General features: G+C 42.6%; 1 protein-coding gene across 1 annotated transcript in view; it reads right to left on the bottom strand.

Moving 5' to 3' along the window:
* The window catches only part of cyth1a (cytohesin 1a), a 195110-nt gene that overhangs the window by 155400 nt on the left and 24407 nt on the right, over positions 1-15303 (bottom strand). The window lies entirely within an intron of this gene.

Below are 15303 nucleotides of genomic sequence, written 5' to 3'. Positions count from 1 at the left end.
GGACAGATAGCTGGTTGGACTGTGGTTCGAGCACGCTTGTCAGCCTACAACTAAGTCCTCTCTGGAAAGCACAGATGAAAAAATATGTCTCGATGGCTGCAAATGTAATAATGTCGAACAATTATAGAGTAAAAAGACACAGTGCCTGAGTCCGCACAGCACAATGTGCCTTAATTATAAATCCATAAATGCACAATACAAGTAAATTTGACTTTCATTATTTTAAAAATCTACTGAAAGGCATCTACTGTGCTTGTGTCTTTCATGAGGTGAAGTGCGACGTGTGGCCCGGGGAGGCAGGTCAGACTGTGCCTCACCTGTCATCATGGAAAAAAAAATGTACAATGAAAAAATAAATTAAATGGTTATATTTATCCAGTGATTTGTACTATAAAGTTATTTTCCTTTTAACTTCACCAGTTTTAGATTTTTTTCTATTCAAAATCACTGAATTTTCACATTTGCTGTTCAAATACTGAGAAGAGACATGAGGTGAGGCAGCAGCCAGCTGTGCCTCACCTTGGATTGCGCAATCACTGGGCTAACTGCTGACTCTGTCTTACTGTTTCTCTGTAAGTCGCTATTAAAATGGTCACTTTTGGCTGATGAACATAAATTCCATAGTTTAGCTGATGTACATAATGTACAGTGTTTTTCGTCAAAAGCTGTATGTGTGTGTAACGTGTTTCAGCAATCAGAAAATGGCTGCAAAAAGGCACTAGGTGAGGCACGCAGTTATCCTGCCACATGGTGGGGGCACTAGTGATCCCAGGGATTCTTCTTGCAGCAACTCCTCAGCTGCAGAATAAGTGACAGCAACTACAATTTACAGTTAGCAAATTAAGAGCAGCGGTCGGTCAGGATTTGAACAGCCGGCAGGGTCGATTTTCTGTGTTGGCCGAAGCTACAGTTCATTGAGCGTGGTGTCCGACGGGAGGGCTTTGGAGAAGGCAAACTGGTCGGGGGAGGTAGGCTGGCTGGCCGCAGTGTCCCTGGTAGGCATAAGAGCATCTTCCCTTTTGGAACTCGCTGGGGGTTGTAGTGTGGGGAGGAAAGTGGGTGAAGCATTAGCTTGGGAGCACTCCGAAGCCGCAGGTGGGTCGCCGTTTTACGGTTGCCTTGCTGGGTTTACGGGCTGTGATGCATAAAAACCCCTCACGAGTACTCCCCTGAAGACTAGGGAGGAGTTAGCTCGTTTGTGGTAGGCAGTCGGGGCATGTAGCGGTGGTGTTAGCTAGCGGCTTGACTGGGATTGTGGTGGCGTGTGTGTTTTCATGGAGACCGACGACGAGGGAGGAGGGAGCTCTCGGGTCAAGTCAGGGAGGAAACGGAAAAGTAAAAGTGGCAGTTCATCTCAGGAGCCAGGACTGGAGGGCAAAGGGGGCACCACTAAAGTCCTGAGAATGGACTCGCATAAGGAATTTAAAGTTATTTTCAAACTGAAGAATGGGCGGCTTACTTTCAGTTTGTTTAATCCTATTGGGCTTGCTAAAACGTTGAAGGCTGAAATAGGAGAGGTAGAAAGTGCACGTATCTTGGCTGATGGGAAGTTGTTGATTGTTTGTAGATCTGCGGCACAGGTAGCGAAGGCTCTTTCTTTGGAGTTGGTCTGTGGTAAACAGATTGAGAGTTTTGTCCCTGGCGCTAAAGGTGATGGTTTGAAAGGGGTCGCGCACAGAGTGTCTTTGGAGATGACAATGGATGATCTAGTTAGAGGTGCAGAGGTGGCCAAAGTGATTGCAGCTTCTTGAATAAAGATTTTCAAAGAAGGGGTGAGGAGAGATACAACTACTGTTGTTCTGACCTTTCAGGAAGATGCACTGCCAGACAGAGTGTTCCTGGGCTGTCTTGCTTTTAGAGTGCAGCCATATAGAAGGCCACCTTAGATGCTTTAAGTGTCAGCAGTAAGGTCATGTTACTGCAGTCTGTTGGGGGGCTCGGAGATGTGGTAAATGTGGGGGAGACCATGAGTTGTCGGACTGCACAGTGGTGGTGCCGAAGTGTGGGAGCTGTTGGGGAGGCCACGTTGCTGGCAACAGAGAGTGTGAGCACTTCAAGACAGCAATGAAAGTACAGGAGTATAGGGAAGTAAATGTGGGAGTATCATACGCGGATGCTGTTAGGTGCATTGCAAAGTCCAATGGCACTGGAGGACAGGTGCGGTTGGAACAGTGTGGGCCTGCACCTATGCCATCTATACCCCAAGGGTCAGTGCTGGTGAACTCTGTCAGTTTTTTAGCCTTCATTGTGGAAGTCCTTAATGGGGTGAAGGTGGCAAGGAATGATTCTGATGTGGTTAGAACTGTTGTCGAGGCCGCAGAAAGGGTCTTGGGGGTCGCTGAGGTGGATCCGGCGTATCTCCATAGTCTGGTTTTTGCCAAGGACAGAGTGATGAGCAGTGGTGTGATAGATTCTCCGTGTGGAGATGATACTTAGACTACTGATGTTTTACATTCTCCAGTGGAATGCACGTAGTTTGATTGCCAATGGACAGGAACTGAAGCGGTTTATAGGAATCCATTTCGTGACATTTCGTGAGAGGCCGAAAGTCATATGTATCCAGGAAACATGGTTGAAGCCCTGTCTGGATCTTTTGTGATCCCAGGTTATGTCTGTTTACGTAAGGACAGGCCTTCATGCGGTGGGGGTTGTGCTACTTTCCTGTTGCAAGGTGTCCAGTATAGGAGACTAGATATCACTTCAGACCTTGAATGCGTGGGTGTGGACGTTTGGAGCTCAGAAGGTAGGTTTTCGATCATCAATTTTTATAACCCATGTCACTCTCTGGATCTGGGGGTTTTGGATCAGGTAATGCAGCATGTGTGTCTCCCTGTAGTGTGGGCTGGGGATTTTAATGCTCACAACCTTGAAGCATGTGCAGCAGCTGAGAACATGGCGAGGACGCCAAGCTCTGGTAAATTGGTGAAATTAAGGCTCTTAAACTAGGCAAAGTGCCTTAAAAATCTCCATATCAACGCAAGAGACACTCCTCATTACCATGTCGCCGAAAAAGCAAAGGTTGCAGCCTAAAGCAAGCGAAGGAGAGGCAGAAAGTGAGACACAACAAGCCATGGCGCATGACAAAGCAGCAACAGGTGCGCTAAGCAACTCTGAACTGGCTGATCTGATCCGCACTATAATAAGAGAAGAGATAAGTGTGGTGCTATCTCAATATAAAAGTATCAAAGATGACATTTCTGGTTGCGTAAAAAGGCTTGATGAAGTGGACGAAACTTTATTGACAATGGAGGAGCGAGTGGCAAAGTTGGAGATGGTGTGTGAGGGGCTGCGTAAAGTCATTGTGGAACTTAAAGATAAAGCAGAGCAGCTGGAAATACACAGTCAAAAACAGAATGTGCGCATATTTGGTTTAACAACGGACATTGAAAAGGGTAATCCAACCAACTACGTGTCCAAGTTGTTTAAAGAATTGTTTGAAGAGAAGTTACAGTCAGAGCCAGAGGTGGAAATGGCGCACCAGGTCAGCCCAGCGGGGAAAGTCAAGGAGCGAGCAATGATTGTGCGCCTTCAGAAAAGATCAACGAGAGAGGAGATTCTGAAAATCACGAAAAAAGAGGGGGTGCTACACATTCGAGGAATGAAACTGATAAATAACACTGGATAAACTCAAGACAAGTGGGGACGAGGACACATGTTGGGACATACGGGACTAATGGGCCTAGGTCTATTGGGACTGAGCGCAGGAGTCACTTAATCTTGGGGCCCTGTCCCACTGGCATTTAGGAGGATTTGCGCATGAAATGAGGAGACAAAAGCTGAGCATCCGCAACAAAGGTGGGCAGAAATGACAAATGTCCCAGGGTGGATGAGCGAATACATGAGGAAGAAAACCGGATATAACAGGGAACAGAAGCGAAGGCGACCGCGGAGGCGCCCCCATGAGGGGCACAGCAGCCGTGAAGCACTCGCTTCATCCGTGCCCACTCTGTCTGCATTAGAGGATGACATTTTTCGGGAATTCCCGTGGGTCATGTGATTCCTGCGGGATTCCCGCGGGATGGGAGTCAAAATTTTATCAATCTCGTGATTGGGATGGGACGGGAATAACAATGAACGGGAGTGGGCAGGAGTGGGAATGCCAAAAATAGATGATGATTTTCATCTATTTAATGCCGCGTTCACACCGGGCACGATCAGACGCTACAAATTCGCGGGGGTCGCGTGGCAACGGACGCGCCTCCTTCGCCCGGTGTGTCACTCTGCTTTTGCTGTGAAAATTCACCCTGGTGTGTCATCAAATAGAAGGAGCTTCGATTCCGCTCGCCGGCTCCGGTTGTCAGTCAAGTTAACATGACTGACCTTGATCACACGGAGCGAGTTGTTGTGGAAAGCTCCCAATACAGAGAGTATCATTATTTGCTGCAGGAGCTGAGTCTGGATGACGGCCGCTTTCAGTGGTCCTTCCACCTCTGCAGGACCCAGTTTGAGGACCAACTGTCCCGTTCACGCGCGCACATGTAAACAATTAAAAAAAAAAAAACTCTGCTGCTTGCTGCAGCTCGCTCTTCCACCAAAAAAAATCTGTCATAATTGTGTTTAAAAACCAGTCACCATTTGTTTTATTATACATCTGTGTAGTTAATAAGTAAGATAATCTCCAAGGACGATTCGCTTGCGCGCGCACGTAACATAAAAAGAAAAAGAAACTCCGCTCCTGCTGCTGCTCGCGCCAAAAACTCTGTCATTGAAATAAAGGACAAAAGAGACATAAGTCCTGCTCACAGGCTGCTACCAGAGACAGGACATGTTCACATCTTCAGTCAAACTCCAGACATCTCCACATCACTCATATTCAGTCCCTGATTGATCATCATGGCGCGAGACATACGGGAGTGGGATGGGAGTGGGACCGATTTTGAGTGGGAGCGGGATGGGATTGGGAGTCATCTTTACAGGAGTGGGACGGGATGGGATTTATTTTTTACTCCAGTCCAGGATTGGGACAGGATGGGATTTTTTTTCTGGGAGCGGGATGGGACGGGAGTGAAAATCCACTCCCGTGTCATGCTCTAGTCTGCATGCGCGACATACCATTTGCGACCGTGATGTGGCCGTGCTGGGCACGCGTCATATCTGTTTTGCACGCTGTCCCGGTCTGCCGCGCCAACCCGTCGATTGCGGATATCAGTGGATGACAGGGGATATGCGGCGCGTTGGTTGTGTATGTCCTGCGTATGTCTTCAGTATGTGTCCAGGCAGTGATGCGGATCTCATCCGCAGCAGGATTTTTGAGCCGCTCAAAAATCCTGGCTGCGGACATGCGTGCCTCTGCGGATGATCACGGACGTGTTCGGATGGCGGCCGACTCATACAGGAATGTTACATGGTTATTGCGGTTGTTTGGCGGATGTGGGCCACTTTTGGGCGCATTCCATCCGCAAATCCTCCTAAACGCCAGTGGGACAGGGCCCTTAGATTCTTGATATGGAAATATAAGTTAAGGACTAATGGAAGTAATCAACCTTAGTTATAAAAGCCTATATGTTTTTTTTCTTATTATTTATATATTCAGAGCAGGCGTAGCTCAGATGATATTTGTTTTCATTACATGGTGAATTTATGTGTGAGAGTGTGTGTGGTTGAATGGATGTGTGATTATCAGTGTTTATTTGTTATGAAAGCTCTATGTAACATTAAAAGTAAAATTATAGCAAGAACATTGGATGAATTTTATGTTAGATAAAAAGGATTTAAAATAGCTCATTTGAATGTGTGCAGTTTAAGGAATAAAGTGAATAAAGTTTTTAATTTAATACAGGAGTATAATTTACATTGCGTCGTCAGAAACCCATTTGGACTCAACTATTAACAGCTCCTCTTTAAGTATATATGGATATAATTTTTGTAGATTAGATCGAAATTTAAATGGTGGAGGAGTAGCTTGTTATGTTCAAAGCCACATTCCAGTTAAAATCCGAAATGATCTTAATATTCAAGGAATTGAAATTATGTGGATTCAGTTACAATTACCTCATTTAAAACCTGTGCTGCTTGGGTGCTGTTACAGACCACCAAATGCTTCAGTAATGTATCTTGACCAACTATGTGAAATGTTAGATGGTGTATGTGGTAAAGGAAATGAAATTTATTTTTTAGGAGATCTAAATATTGATTTCAAAGCTGAAAGTTGTGCTTTAAAAGATAAATTATCTTCAACTGCTAAAACGTGTAATTTGTCACAACTTGTCAGTAAATACACTAGAATAAATGTAAAAGCTGATGGAACCTGTTCAGCAACTCTAATTGATTTAATGTTTACAAATGTTCCAGAATTACGCACTGAGGCAATTTCTGTTCCTGTTGGTTGCAGTGACCACAATTTAACTGAAATTATAAGAAAAACAAAAGTACCTAAACCTGGTCAAAAATTGATTAGTAAACGAATTCTTAAGCATTTTAACAAGGATGATTTTGTTACAGATGTACAAAGCATAAACTGGTCAGACGTAATACAAGAACAGGGCCCAAGTAAAGCTGTGGAGATTTTCAATACCTTAATGACACAAGTTATGGACAAACATGCTCCTATAAGAAAGCGAGCTGTAAGAAACATCTCTGCTCCGTGGTTAGATCAAGAACTTAAGGAATATATAGCCGAAAGAGATAAAACCAAAAAAGAAGCACTGGAAAGTAATAATCTAGTACAGTAGAATAAATATCGTAAACTAAGAAATTATGTGACTAAATTGAAAAAACGTTTATATTACCAGAGTAAGATTGGAGATGATGTGATCCTGCAAAAGTGTGGGGAATATTAAATGAGATATTAGGGAGGAAAAAAAATAACAGCTACATATTTAGAATCAAATGGTGTTTATTTAACTATGCCAAAAGACATTGCAAATTATTTGAGTCAGTTTTTTAAAGATAAAATTGAGAAATTAAGAAATGACATGGGACCAGTACACGACGAAAATATTTCTTATAAACTAATAAGGAAGTATATTATGAGGGAGAAAGAAAGCAAATTTAAGTTTAATAAAGTCACACAAAATCAAATTAAAGAATTGCTCCTAAAAAGTAAGGATAAACCAGCTGGTATTGATAACCTTGAAACTAAATTAATAAAAAATGGTGGCTCATATAACTGACTTACCAGTTTCTCACATAATAAATTTAACTAAAGGTATTTTTCCCACACAGTGGAAAACTGCAAAAATAATTCCTCTTATTAAAAACTACAAGGAACCATTATCAGGTAAAAATAGTAGACCAATAAGTTTATTACCTATGTTAAGTAAAATTATGGAAAAGATGGCATATGATCAAATCCAATTATATTTTTCAGTTAATGGGCTAAATACTATTTATCAGCATGCATATAAAAAAGGTTATTCCACTTCAACTGCACTCACTCAAATAACAGATTATTGGCTACATGAAATTGATAATAAAAAATCTCATAGGCACTGTATTCTTAGATTTAAGTGCAGCTTTTCATGTGTTGGATCACAATATTTTATTGAATAAATTGAGCTGCTATGGATTTGAGTCATCGGCTTTAAAATGGACTAAAAGTTATTTAAGTAATCGAGACTATAAAGTTTTTTTTCAATGATAGCTATTCTGAGATTGAGGTAATGAGTTGTGGAGTGCCCCAGGGCAGTTGTTTATTTTCTATATTCACCAATGATTTTTCATTTGTATTAAAACATGCAACTATGGCGATATATGCAGATGACACAACATTGTGTGCATCTGCACCGACTGTAGAACAACTCAGTAACATCTTAAATGACGAGTTGGCAGTAGTGGCACAGTGGATTCAAAATAATAAGCTAGTAATTATAATGCAGAGAAAACTAAATGTATGTTACTTGGATCACAATATATGTTAAAAATAAATAAACAAAAATTACATTTAAAGCTAAAGGAAACTAAAGTTGAACAGATAGAAGAAACAAAATTATTAGGTGTAATATTGTAGTAGACTTTAAATTATCATGGACCAGTCACATAAATTATATGTTGCAGAAAATGGGTCGCAGTATGGGTATGATCAGACACTGCAGAAAATGTATTCCACAGCATTTAACCAAACAGTTAGTTCAATCATTAGTGCTCTCCCAGATGGATTATGCTTCTGTGGTTTGGTCAAATACAACTGAAAATAATTTGCACAGGTTACAAGTTGCCCAGAACAAAGCGGCAGGAATTGTGTTGAGTTGTCCATATAGAACCAGTGTAACATCAATGCACAGTGAACTGGCCTGGCTAATGGTAAAATGCAGACTGAAATATTTTTGTTAACATTTATTAGAAATGTTATTATAACCAAAAGTCCAGAAATTATTTTTAGTAAATTGTTATTTTTCTCTGATGTTCATAATTATGTAACTCGTCAAAGCAGCAACATAAGAGGTTTGCTCCCTGTGTGTAGAATGGGTCAAATGCAATGCACTGTTGTTTATCATGCCATGGTCACCTGGAATGCACTGCCTACTTTTTTGGTGTCAGAAACAAACAAAAAGTTGTTTCAGAAGAAGTTAAAACTTTTCCTATTCACACAATGATCTAATGTGTACATATGTTTTTTTTGTTTGTTTGTTTGTTTTTTTGTTTTGTTTTTTACTGTTATTATGAACTTCTAATTCTGATTATAATGTTTATGTGTATGTATGTGCATATATACATATATGTGTATGTATATGTGTATGTGTAGGTGTGTATGTGTATATGTGTGTATGTATATATATATAATTTATTTTCTTTTTATATTTTTTGTACATTTTTCAAATGAGCTGTACTTTTTCTTGTATGTTACATTATTTAGATTTCAGATTTGATTTTAATGGAAGTGGAAATTCATAAGTTTAGAGTTATCAATGGGCTTTCATGCTTGAGTGTGTGTGTGTGTATGTATTGAAAAATGAATGTAATGAATTTTAAAGGACCCCAGGAAGAATAGCTACTGATTTTCAGTGGCTAATGGGGATCTTAATAAACTAACTAACTAACAACCCACTGTGGGGTGGTACAAAAAGGGAGTCTAATGGGGTGGTTCTGGAGGATTTCCTGTATAAGTATGGCTTGGTGGTGCTTAATGATGGGAGACCCACTAGGTATGATTTGAGGACTAGGAGTACGTCATGTATAGATTTAGCAGTTGCTTCAGCTGTACTTGCTGGGTGTGGTAACTGGGATGTACTTGGTGGTTACACTATGGGTAGCGATCACTTCCCTATCTTGTGTGGGTTTGGGGGAGACCTCCGGTTAGCGCAGGAGGCCCAGTTGACAAGATTTAACTTCCGGAGGGCGGACTGGGGCAGATTTTGTGAATGTATTTCAGAGTTTGTTGAGAAGGTGACCAGTGATGGAAGTACGCTTGAGTGGAGTAGGTCCTTTTGTGGGGCTATTAGGACCGCAGCAGAAAAGGCCATTCCACTTAAGGCGGAGCGGCAGGGGAAAAAAATGGTGCCATGGTGGAGCCAAGCATGTGATGATGCTGTTCGAGCCCGTAACAAGGCCTATAGGATGTTGAGAAAGTTCCCGACCACTCCTAATGTTGTTGCATTTAAAAAATGTAGAGCTGCAGCCAGGAGGATAATTAAAACAGCTAAGCGAGAGATCTGGCGACAGTATTGTGGAACTTTGGGTGCTCAGACTCCAATTCGACAGGTCTGGAATGTGATGCGCCGTATGGCTGGGATTAGCAAAGGGGTCACGGTTCCTGTTTTGAAAGAGGGCATTATAGAGGCTGTGGACAATAAAGTAAAGGCTGACCTCTTGGCGAAAGCATTCCAGTGGGTCTCCAGTGACATTAATATTGATGCAGATAGTCTGCTGAGGAGAGAGATGATCCTTCTTCAGGAGGGGTTTAAGTTGGACTGCAATACTGATAATTCTGCTGTGATCAATCTCTTCTTTTCTATGAAGGAGTTGAAGGGAGAGATAGAGCGAGGGCGGCACACTGCTCCTGGTATAGATGGCCTGCGGTACCAGCTTTTCCAGCATTTGGATGACATTGCGCTGGATGAACTGCTGTCTTTGATTAATACAGTGTGGGCAGAGGGGTGTCTTCCAGAGGACTGGAAACGGGCAATCATTGTGCCCATTCTTAAACCTGGCAAAGAGGCAGGGAGCCCCTTGTCGTATAGGCCTATTGCTCTTACACCTGTTATATGTAAAATTATGGAGAGAATGGTTACGGATAGGTTGGTATTCCACTTGGCGCGGGGGGGATATTTTTCATCTTCCCAAAATGGTTTTAGGCTTGGGAGAGCATCAATGGATTCTGTGTTGGTTTTAGATAGTGATATTAAGAAAGTGTTGAGCAATCGAGAGGCTGTGTTGACGGTTTTTCTGGATATTGAAAAGGCATATGATATGCTCTGGAAGGACGGTCTTGTCATAAAATGTTTTGATGCAGGTATAAAAGAGAGGATGTTGAACTGGATTAAACACTTGAGTGCTAGAAGTGTTCAGGTTAGAGTGGGTAATTGTTTTTCTGATGCCTTTCTTGTTGATAATGGGACCCCTCAGGGCAGCGTTACCAGTCCTGTCCTTTTCAAGGTTATGGTTAATGATATCTTTGATGCTGTTGATGGTAGTTTGGGCAGATCTTTATTTGCGGATGATGGAGACCTTTGGAAAAGGGGCAGTAATGTTACATACCTACACTCAACAAAAATATAAACGCAACACTTTTGGTTTTGCTCCCATTTTGTGTGAGATGAACTCAAAGATCTAAAACTTTTTCCACATACACAATATCACCATTTCCCTCAAATATTGTTCACAAACCAGTCTAAATCTGTGATAGTGAGCACTTCTCCTTTGCTTGACCATGATTAGTGCACAGGTGTGCCTTAGACTGTCCACAATAAAAGGCCACTCTGAAAGGTGCAGTTTTGTTTTATTGGGGTGGGGGGGAGGGGGGGATACCAGTCAGTATCTGGTGTGACCACCATTTGCCTCATGCTGTGCAACACATCTACTTCGCATAGAGTTGATCAGGTTGTCAATTGTGGCCTGTGGAATGTTGGTCCACTCCTCTTCAATGGCTGTGCAAAGTTGCTGGATATTGGCAGGAACTGGTACATGCTGTTGTATATGCCGGTCCAGAGCATCCCAAACATGCTCAATGGGTGACATGTCCGGTGAATATGCCGGCCATGCAAGAACTGGGACATTTTCAGCTTCCAAGAATTGTGTACAGATCCTTGCAACATGGGGCCGTGCATTATCCTGCTGCAACATGAGGTGATGTTCTTGGATGTATGGCACAACAATGTGCCTCAGGATCTCGTCACGGTATCTCTGTGCATTCAAAATGCCATCAATAAAATACACCTGTGTTCTTCGTCCATAACAGACGCCTGCCCATACCATAACCCCACCGCCACCATGGGCCACTCGATCCACAACATTGACATCAGAAAACCGCTCACCCACACAATGCCACACACGCTGTCTGCCATCTGCCCTGAACAGTGTGAACCGGGATTCATCAGTGAAGAGAACACCTCTCCATCGTGCCAAACGCCAGCGAATGTGAGCATTTGCCCACTCAAGTTGGTTACGACGACGAACTGGAGTCAGGTCGAGACCCCGATGAGGACGATGAGCATGCAGATGAGCTTTGTGCAGAAATTCTTTGGTTATGCAAACCGATTGTTTCAGCAGCTGTCCGAGTGGCTGGTCTCAGACGATCTTGGAGGTGAACATGCTGGATGTGGAGGTCCTGGGCTGGTGTGGTTACACGTGGTCTGCGGTTGTGAGGCTGGTTGGATGTACTGCCAAATTCTCTGAAACACCTTTGGAGATGGCTTATGGTAGAGAAATGAACATTCAATACATGAGCAACATTTGAGTTCATCTCATACAAAATGGGAGCAAAACCAAAAGTGTTGCGTTTATATTTTTGTTGAGTGTATTTAGTCAAATGCAGTGTGCATAGATAAGGTACAGGGCTGGGCTGACAGATGGGGATTTCGATTGTCTGCTTCCAAAACTAAGTTTGTGGTTTTTGGAAGGAAGAAGCGTGGTTGTGAGCAACCTCTTACACTGTATGTTGAATGTTTTGCAAGGGTTAAATCGTTCAAGTTCCTTGGAGTAGTGCTGGATGAGCGACTTACGTATAAAGATCATATACAGAAAATTGTGGATAAGAGTGCTAAAGTGATTAACGTTATGAGGTGTCTGACTGGAACATCATGGGGGGCTGACCGCACCGTGATGTTACCTATTTATATAGCTTAAATTAGGTCCGTGTTTGATTATGGCTGTGTGGTAAATGGGTCTGCAGCAAAGTCTTTTTTGGGCAAACTTGACATTGTTCAAGCTAAAGCGTTGAGATTGTGTGTTGGAGCTTTTAAAACTACTTCACTTCCTGCACTACTGGTTGAGTCGTGGGAACCCCTTTAAGTCTGAGACGTATAAAACTGGGATTAAACTATATAGTGAAATTAAAGGCGGCTGGAACGGCGCTTTCGTCCTCTTCTGTGCTGGATGACAGTTGGGAGTTTGGAGGTGGCACAGCTACACGCAACGCAGCTGTTTTCTGTTTTCACTAAAAGGTTGATTACAGGGGCTTAATTTTGGTAATAGTAGTGTTGCTCCTCCAGTGGTCTGGCCAGTAACTCCACCTTGGCTGTGGCCTTTGCTACATGTTGATTTGCCATTGACAGAGTTTCATAAAGATTTTAAAGGAAGTCTGGCGACTTATGCAAATGTCCATCTAAGGACTGTGTGGAGAGGCATTACCCAGATTTACACAGATGGTTCGAGAGATCCAGCAACTAGACAAGTGGGTTTTGGTGTTTATGTTCCTCAATTTGGGTTCAGTAAGTGTCACCGTTTATCTGACGGCATTTCTGTGTTTACTGCTGAGTTGTTTGCGATCCTCTGGGCACTGTGGTGGGTAGAGGATGCTGGACTTAAAAGTGTTGTAATTTGTTCTGACTCTCTGTCTTCACTGTTGTCTTTAGTGGGTGGAGGGTGCGTGGCCAGAGCAGATGTGGTTAGTGAGATTTTGATGTTGCTTTTTAAACTTTGGAAGGCTAGGTGTTGTGTAGGGTTTCTGTGGGTCCCAGCCCACGTGGGAATTCATGGGAATGAAATGGCTGATGCTGCTGCTAAGGCCAGCTTAAGGACTGACGCCATCCTGTTTCACATTCCTTTTAGTAGAATGGAGTGCCGTAGTTTTGTTAATGGTAGTATTCACCAGCAGTGGCAGCACATTTGGGATACTGAGACCACGGGAAGAAACCTTCACTCTATTGTTTCAAAAGTAGAGCAGGGTAATGTGTCACTGGGTGTCTCACGTCATGATGATGTGAAGTTGGCAAGGCTTAGGCTGGGTCATTGTGGGTTAAACAGTGGGCTGTATGTGCTTGGGAAACATCTGGACGGTTGCTGTCATTTTTGCGGTGTCACTGAATCTGTTCTTCATGTGCTAATACACTGCCCTTTGTATGCAGAGGATACAAGGGTCATGTTTCGCGGTTTGGTAGATCTGGGTTGTAGTACCTTTTCTTTGAGGACATTATTGGGGCATGGAGCCTCCCCAAAGGAAAGAGCGAATTTGGTGGTTTGTTTTTTAAAAAACTGTGGCTTGTATTGAAAAATATAGGGGTGTTGTGTCTATCTCATTGACATTTAATAGGTGTTCTGTGTCTTATGACCTGAGGGGGGCAGCAATGCACTGACCGTGCCTAGCCTGCCGACAACCAAGAAGAAGAAGAAGAGCAGCGGTCCATTTATTTTCCTTTCAGAATGGAGGATTACATATCCAAACTGAAAACATTGTCTAACCTAGAATTTCAATTGAAGCAGGAGGTAATAGTTAAAGGAAGACCAACACCGGAGCTAAAAGTTTTGCTTCATAGTACGTGACAGAAGACCTGCTCTTTTCAAACGGAGTGGGACACATGAAAAGCCTCCTTTACTCAACTTGTGACAATGTCTGGACTCAGATGGGATATTGTGGCCTAAAGAATTTACAAAGAAGTCTCATCAAACACGAGCGGTCGACCACTCAGATTCAAAGCCAGAAAAGACTCCAAACATACAGTCGGAACAGGACTGATGAAGGACGACTTTCTTCCCTGGCAGTGATCTCCACTGAGACAGAGAAACTTAAAACTGAAGGAAGATAAGGAAGACTTCTACAAACAAGTCATCAGTGCTTTTGTTCAGAAGGAGCGGCACATGGACTTCATTTATAAGTAAAGGTACGTCCATAATACATTTTTTAATTAAATGTGCTTTTTGTGTGCTACAGTTTGTATGTATAAACAATGCTGATATGAGATTTTAAACATAACCCGTAAACTGCTGCCAATCAAATGGTGAGTAAGATACTCTGTGGAGTTCATATGTTTGTAAATCTGATTGTGATGAAATCAGTGCCTCACCAGCCATCAACCTCGCCGCTTGGCACTGCAAGACTGAGTGTATGATAGTAATGACCTGATATAGGAGAAGTCGTAATAGCACAAATAATAAGATAGACATGGTTAATCTAGCCAGGAAATGTTATTCTTGGACAAGAGCAAAGTCATTTTATGATGTTTTAGTGACATTATCATCATCATCAGTCATACCATATAATGATGGATTAGCTGATCAATATATGCTCTGAATCATCTTTCCAACCCTATTGGTTGTGAAGAAAACCTGGAAAATGTGGGGGTTTTGGCAATTATGACGTCATTTTAGTGACATCATCACCGGATCACCTCTGGTGTTATTGGTTGCAGAGATATACTGGAAGAATTCTACCAAGTTTGATGGAAAGCTGCAATTTTCAAGTTCTTTTGCACAGCCACAGAAGCACATGAGCAATTACAGTTACCTCACAGGGAAACTAAATATTGATCAAATTGCTCTTTTAAGTTACAACTAATTCTGGGAGAGAAAAAAATACTGTACGATATGGTTAGTTTGCATTGACTAGAACAGTGGTGGCCAAGTTCGGTCCTCGAGATCTACCTTCCTGACAGTCTTTGTTGTCTCCCTGCAACAACACACCTGAATCCAATGAAAGGCTCATTAAAAGCCAGCTAACAAATCTTCTGGTGTGTTGGAGCAGGGAGACAACTAAGAGTGTCAGGAAGGTAGATCTCGAGGACCGAACTTAGCCACCCCTGGACTAGAACATGTAAAGAGTATTTCACTGACCCGCCTAGGCTGATGTCCAGGGACCCCAAGTCTACTGGGGCCCCTTACTGTGTTGACAGTCAGTCAGCATCATCTCAACCAATATTTGGACAGTTACTTTGCAAACTGCCTTTACAATTTACACCCCATGTCTGCTGTAACAGTTTTCAAACTTGTGCC

The sequence above is a fragment of the Thalassophryne amazonica genome, chromosome 16, assembly GCF_902500255.1.
Source record: "Thalassophryne amazonica chromosome 16, fThaAma1.1, whole genome shotgun sequence".
Taxonomy (NCBI): domain Eukaryota; kingdom Metazoa; phylum Chordata; class Actinopteri; order Batrachoidiformes; family Batrachoididae; genus Thalassophryne; species Thalassophryne amazonica.
Note: the sequence above shows the minus strand (reverse complement) of the source record. Positions and strands in the feature narration are given on the sequence as shown.